Source organism: Cheilinus undulatus, linkage group 13 (assembly GCF_018320785.1).
Source record: "Cheilinus undulatus linkage group 13, ASM1832078v1, whole genome shotgun sequence".
Lineage (NCBI taxonomy): Eukaryota > Metazoa > Chordata > Actinopteri > Labriformes > Labridae > Cheilinus > Cheilinus undulatus.
This window is the reverse complement of record NC_054877.1, coordinates 49236863-49244150: the sequence shown is the minus strand read 5'-3', so window position 1 is coordinate 49244150 and position 7288 is coordinate 49236863.

Sequence of the window (7288 nt, the reverse complement as noted above, 5' to 3'; positions counted from 1 at the left end):
CGATCAACAGAGAGGAAAGGTATTCAGGAATGTTGCCAAGAATGGCTTTATAAATGAAGACATACCAATGTCCAAGACGACGTGTGCTTAAAGACGTCCAGTTGACTTTAGAATATAAGGTACAATGGTGAGAAAGAAATCCACAGTTAGTGATAAATCTCAGAGCTCCATGATGAACAATATCCAACATCTGCAGACTCTGAGCAGAAGCATTCATGTACAATACATCACCACTGTCAAGAACTGGTGAACAGGTAGACTCAACAAGTCTCTTTTTGACCATAAAGGAGAAACAGGACTTGTTTCTGTAGTAAAAACCAAGTAAAACCTTCAGCTTTTTAGCAACATACTGAATGTGCTCCTTAAAAGACAAGTTTTCATCAAGCAAGAACCCTAGATATGTAAAGGAAGAAACCAACTCAATTTCTTGACTGTCCTTTGTAACAGTTTTCCCAGGCAATATTCTTTGAGCTGCTCTTGAGGATGTAAAGAATGTGTTTAGTTTTATCTGCATTTAGAACAAGCTGCAGCTGGCTAAGCTGATCCTGGACTAAATCAAAAGCATGCTGAAGATTTGCAAAAGCTTGTGCAGGTGTAGGTGCACAGCAGTAGATTCCTGTATCGTCAGCATAAAAATGAAGCGAGGAATTGGGAACATTTTGTCCAAGCCAATTTATATATATAGTAAACAACAGGGGGCCCAGTACAGACCCTTGAGGCACCCCCTTCTCAATTTTTAGTACCTTGGAGGTGACACCTTCTAATTGGACAGTCTGGGTTCTATCAGTCAGATAGTTAGAAAACCAACCAACAGCATGTTCTGAAAACCCAGTAGCTCTAAGACAGTTCAATAAAACACTGTGATCTACAGAGTCAAAGGCCTTGGAGAAGTCAATAAAAAGAGACAAACAACACTGTTTTTTGTCCAAGGCTTCAAGAATGTCATTCACAACTTTCAAGGCAGTAGTAGTCGTACTGTGTTTTTTTCTGAAACCTGACTGGACATTAGACAGCGGCGAGTTGGAAGTCAAGTATTCTTTTACTTGCTCACTGATCAGAGATTCAAGCACTTTGGACAACACAGACAGTTTTGAAATAGGCCTGTAATTGTTTAGGATATTTGGATCACCTCCTTTAAACAGGGGGGTTACAAAGGCTGATTTCCAGTCAGGTGGGATTTTATTTTCACAGAGTAAGATTAAAAATATGACAAATTAGTTCAGCGATAAAATCTGCAGCAAGCTTTAATAGAAAGGCTCTAATCCATCTGGACCAGCTGGTTTGCAAGGGTTGAGATTTTTTAGAGCCGTTAAGACATCTAAAATAGTAAAATGTTCAAAGTTAAAAACTTGAGTCGATTGGCCGGTCGATTTACTAATTGGATGCACCAAATTAGATTTGTCTGACTTAAATAAAAAACAGAGGATGTAAAATGCTGATTAAAAGAGTTCAGTGTCTCTGTTTTATCAGTTACACTATGACCTTTAATAACAAAGCTGGAAGGAAGGTTAGTAGATGTGCAACAGCTGGATAATGACTTGATAGTTTCCCCAAATTTCTTTGGATTTTTTAGGTTTTCTGTTGTTTTATGCAGATAAAATTCAGCTTTTGATTTACAAATTAAAGAAGTACATTTGTTCCTGAGCTGTCTGAGATACGGCCAGTCAGACTGCTTTCCCATCTTGTGTGCTCCGGCCCAAACAAGATTACACTCATGCATCAGATCAGACATCTCACTGGTAAACCAAGGATTATTACGCCCTTTGACTCTACATTTACGGAAAGGGGCATGTCTTTTAAAATTTCAGTGAATGATTCGAGGAAGTAATTCCAGGCAAGTTGGACATCATCGATAAGTGTGATTCTTCCCCAGTTAAAGTGACACATCGTCCAAGAAAGCTTGCTCAACAAACTTTTTCATGTCTCGTTTTTAGGTATCCTTGTGTCACGCACAACAGCTACAACACAATGATCACTGATATCATTAGGAAAGACACCATAGGACACATATTTACAAGGCATGTTTGTTAGAACTAAATCAATGAGTGATGATTTGTCTAAACATTTTAAGTTTGGCCTTGTTGGCGAATTAATCAACTGTGTGAGGTTTAATGAGTCGCACCGTGCCTTTAAGGCATCAGAAGCTGATGAAAGCCAGTCCAAGTTAAGGTCACCAATCAACTAGGGCTGCAGTAATAGATTCTTTTTGCAGTCGAGTACTCTATCGATTCTTCTGATGATTAATCGAGTACTCTAATAAGAAATATTGTATTTTTTAATCAGTCACTTTTGCTTTTTCAAGAGAAGTAGTTCTAGACAAATGAGAAAAGAAGCTGGGTCCCTTAAATGACCTATTTCTACATTAAAAATTGGTATTAACAGGTTCTCTAAAGGAAATTTTACAAAGTACAATGAAGTTCTGATGATAGTTTACATTTCTTCAAGTTACAAGAAAAGAAAGTTAAATGATGACATTAGATTATGCCATATTTGGAGTTTTAGGGATCCTTCAACAGGAAGTTTTTGGTGCCAACACTTTATTTCTTTCAATGTAGTTTATTTCTATTATTTCTATTATCCACCACAGAGCTCTGTGTTTGTTTATTTTTTATTTAGATAGCAACAATAATGTCAGATTATATCATCCTGTATAAAGTTAAAACTTCAAAATAAACACAAACATATTTATTATTTAAGCTATCTCTGTTCATGGGTTATATTTCAAGAAAATAAGTGCTGTAAGAATATAAACAGTCATGAACCGTGCAGAGGTGCCGCGTCCCCCCAAACCAATCAATCAGTTCTGTGGAGGATACACCAGGGGTGCGTTCGAAAAGTCCAAAAAATTCCCTCCTAAGTCCTTTCCTATTCACTTTTCCTTAACCCCGACGAGAAACGTCACAGGGTTAAGGAAAGGAGGAGTTAGAGGACAGGAAAGGAGGGAGTAAGAGGATAGGAAAGGAGGGAGTAAGAGGATAGGAAAGGAGAACTGAGGCGAGTAAGGAATCTGACTGCACTTTCTCTAGGTGGATGTTACGGACGTGACGTGTGTTTTTGTGTAAAAACTACAATTTAACGTTGATGGACTACAAAATTCGCAACTTCCGCTCGATGTGTTCTCTGTGTTTTGTGCTGTGAACGCTAAAACGTCAGAGATGTGAGCTCAGTCAGATTTTTATATCCTGAAGTCTCTTCAGGAAGAGGAACTGTGAACATCCAGACCAGCAGAAACCTTTCTCTTAATCTGAATTATTTAAATTTAATAAATTTATCCCAGAGTCTACTCTGGTTTCATCTTCCTCTCAGCTCGTTCTCTATAAAGCTCTATAAACCGCGTCTTCCCTGCGTAATTATGATGATAAATATAAAAATCACAATACAGCAACATGCCCACTTTATCGCTTTAGTTGGTTGTGATTTACAAACTTAAAACCTTTACTGTAATATTTCAAAATAGCAAAACAAATACAGTTTAAAACACTGACTGATCGTTTACTGTTTAAATAAAATGGAAATGAGAAGAAATGAAATCGTGATCATAATTTGAATGACAAAGTGTTCATGTCTTCCGTTTATCACGTGTATTATACGTTTGACTGAATTTTACGGTTTAAATCGGGGTTAGTAAAGTTATTCTAGTTATTCTAGTTGTTCTAGTTGTTCTAGTTATTCTAGTTATTAAAGTTATTCTAGTTATTCTAGTTATTAAAGTTATTCTAGTTATTAAAGTTATTCTAGTTATTCTAGTTATTAAAGTTATTCTAGTTATTCTAGTTATTAAAGTTATTCTAGTTGTTCTAGTTATTAAAGTTATTCTAGTTATTAAAGTTATTCTAGTTATTCTAGTTATTAAAGTTATTCTAGTTATTCTAGTTGTTCTAGTTGTTCTAGTTATTCTAGTTATTAAAGTTATTCTAGTTATTCTAGTTATTAAAGTTATTCTAGTTATTAAAGTTATTCTAGTTATTCTAGTTATTAAAGTTATTCTAGTTATTCTAGTTATTAAAGTTATTCTAGTTGTTCTAGTTATTAAAGTTATTCTAGTTATTAAAGTTATTCTAGTTATTCTAGTTATTAAAGTTATTCTAGTTGTTCTAGTTGTTCTAGTTATTAAAGTTATTCTAGTTATTCTAGTTATTAAAGTTATTCTAGTTGTTCTAGTTATTAAAGTTATTCTAGTTATTCTAGTTGTTCTAGTTATTCTAGTTGTTCTAGTTATTAAAGTTATTCTAGTTATTCTAGTTATTAAAGTTATTCTAGTTATTCTAGTTGTTCTAGTTGTTCTAGTTGTTCTAGTTATTAAAGTTGTTCTAGTTGTTCTAGTTATTCTAGTTATTCTAGTTATTAAAGTTATTCTAGTTGTTCTAGTTATTAAAGTTATTAAAGTTATTCTAGTTATTAAAGTTATTCTAGTTATTCTAGTTATTAAAGTTATTCTAGTTATTCTAGTTATTCTAGTTATTAAAGTTATTCTAGTTATTCTAGTTATTAAAGTTATTCTAGTTATTCTAGTTATTAAAGTTATTCTAGTTATTCTAGTTGTTCTAGTTGTTCTAGTTATTCTAGTTATTTTAGTTATTAAAGTTATTCTAGTTATTCTAGTTATTAAAGTTATTCTAGTTATTCTAGTTATTAAAGTTATTCTAGTTATTCTAGTTGTTCTAGTTGTTCTAGTTATTCTAGTTATTAAAGTTATTCTAGTTATTCTAGTTATTAAAGTTATTCTAGTTATTCTAGTTATTAAAGTTATTCTAGTTATTCTAGTTATTAAAGTTATTCTAGTTATTCTAGTTGTTCTAGTTGTTCTAGTTATTCTAGTTATTAAAGTTATTCTAGTTATTCTAGTTATTAAAGTTATTCTAGTTATTCTAGTTATTAAAGTTATTCTAGTTATTCAAGTTATTCTAGTTATTCTAGTTATTAAAGTTATTCTAGTTATTCTAGTTGTTCTAGTTGTTCTAGTTATTAAAGTTATTCTAGTTATTCTAGTTATTAAAGTTATTCTAGTTATTCTAGTTATTAAAGTTATTCTAGTTGTTCTAGTTATTAAAGTTATTCTAGTTATTCTAGTTGTTCTAGTTGTTCTAGTTGTTCTAGTTATTAAAGTTATTCTAGTTGTTCTAGTTGTTCTAGTTATTCTAGTTATTCTAGTTATTCTAGTTATTAAAGTTATTCTAGTTGTTCTAGTTATTAAAGTTATTCTAGTTATTCTAGTTATTAAAGTTATTCTAGTTGTTCTAGTTATTAAAGTTATTCTAGTTATTCTAGTTATTAAAGTTATTCTAGTTGTTCTAGTTATTAAAGTTATTCTAGTTGTTCTAGTTGTTCTAGTTATTCTAGTTATTCTAGTTATTAAAGTTATTCTAGTTATTCTAGTTATTAAAGTTATTCTAGTTATTCTAGTTATTCTAGTTATTAAAGTTATTCTAGTTACAATGTTACAATGTTACAATGTCATTTAGCAGACGCTTTTCTCCAAAGCGACGTACATTTGAGAGCAAGAACAACACAAGCAATGATCTAGACAAGAAGAAACAACATCAGTAAGCGCCATCAAGTGCTTCAGGTTCAATTGGACGCAAGTGCTGCCGTGTAGAGTTTAAGGCAGAGTACCTAAAATATACGTTGTTTGTGTAGTTTTTTTTTGTTTTTTTTTTTTGTTTTTGTTTGTTTTTTTGTTTTTATGTTTTTTTTTTTTGTTTTTAGACAGCAACAATGAATCAAGGAAAATGTGGGATCACTAATTGCCATTCATTAGGCTTCACAACAACTATTTACCAAGTACCAAGTGCTGGATCATTCCCAAAGAGCTGGGCAAAGAAATCCCAGAAGTAGAGCAGGACAGTGCGAGCTAACTATAGTTGGGAAACTCATTCAACCACTGGGGACAGCAGTGGAGAATAGTCTGGCTGAGACTCAATCTACTACTGGGGACAACAGTAGAGAATTGCCTAGCTAAGTGCAAAGTGTTCTCTGAAGAGCTGGGTCTTGAGCCTTCTCTTGAAAGTAGACAGGGAGTCTGTAGATCGAATGTAGTTGGGTAATTCATTCCACCATTTAGGGACAACAGAGGAGAAGAGTCGAGCTAGTGATTTAGGAGCATGATGTGCTGGAAGTACCAGGCGCCTTTCGCTGGCTGAGCGTAGTGGGCGAGAAGCAGTTGTTCTAGTTATTAAAGTTATTAAAGTTATTCTAGTTATTCTAGTTGTTCTAGTTGTTCTAGTTATTCTAGAGGATGCTCCAGTGTTTCCTAGGCTAAAGGAGATAATAAAGGAAATAATGAAGCTCCTTTCCTTACCATTTAGAGAATTCCAACAGTCCTTATCATGGCCGACACTTAAATACTTCCGGGTTGTTTCACTCAGTTAGGAACCTTCCTAAGCGAAATGGACCCCAGTACGTCCTCGATCCTCGCCTCCTCCAGGTGCATTCAAGAAATTGGAAGATTCCTCATCATGACGGAGGGAGAACAATTTCCGGGTCAGTGGAGGAGAGAGGAGGCGAGGATGGACAAAACTTTGTAATGAGAAGCACCCTGATGATCCCTCTGATTCACTGGGTGCTTCTCACTTCTCTTATTATAAGGCTGGGGTCTTTGGCGTGAGTCTTTTCCTTGAGTCTTAAGGCCGGCTCAGACTACACGATGATTTTTGGTCGTTCACGGCGTCACCATGTCAGACTATGGGACCAAAACCTGGTCCCGTCTTGGCAGAAAGCCTGGCCACATTGCAAGAGTGAACCGCTCACCGTATGCTGACGTCACCCCTGTCTCCGCGACTGAGTGCGAGTTCACAGGTTGACAAGGGGGCGGGCCAAAGAGTGTCAATCACTCTGCAACAGAAGCGCTCTGTGTGACCGTAGCGGTTTGTTGCTCAAAAATAGGAAAATAAGAAACAATTATGGATTGGATTGTGGATAATAAGTATGGATGTATCAGGACAACATGGACTGGCTCTCCTTCAGATAGAACTTCAGGTGTGCATGTGACAACGTAAATAAAATAAAATAAAATGTACACATTCGTTTTAGGGAATAAAAGGGGATAAAAGTGGTAAATCTTGTAAATGATGATGCAAAGATAAGGAGCAAATGTTCTCCTGTTGTTAGACGTCAGGATTCACGTCGTTGACGTCAGGTCAGGGTGTCAAACTAGACGACGATGTACGAAAAATTCTGACATGCTGGTCTTGTTGAATCTTGGTCGTTAATTATGTCACACTACAAGACCGTTAGTCGTTCCCGACTCTAAAAATCGTGCCCGAGTTTTGACGACGAGCTGCGACGTCTT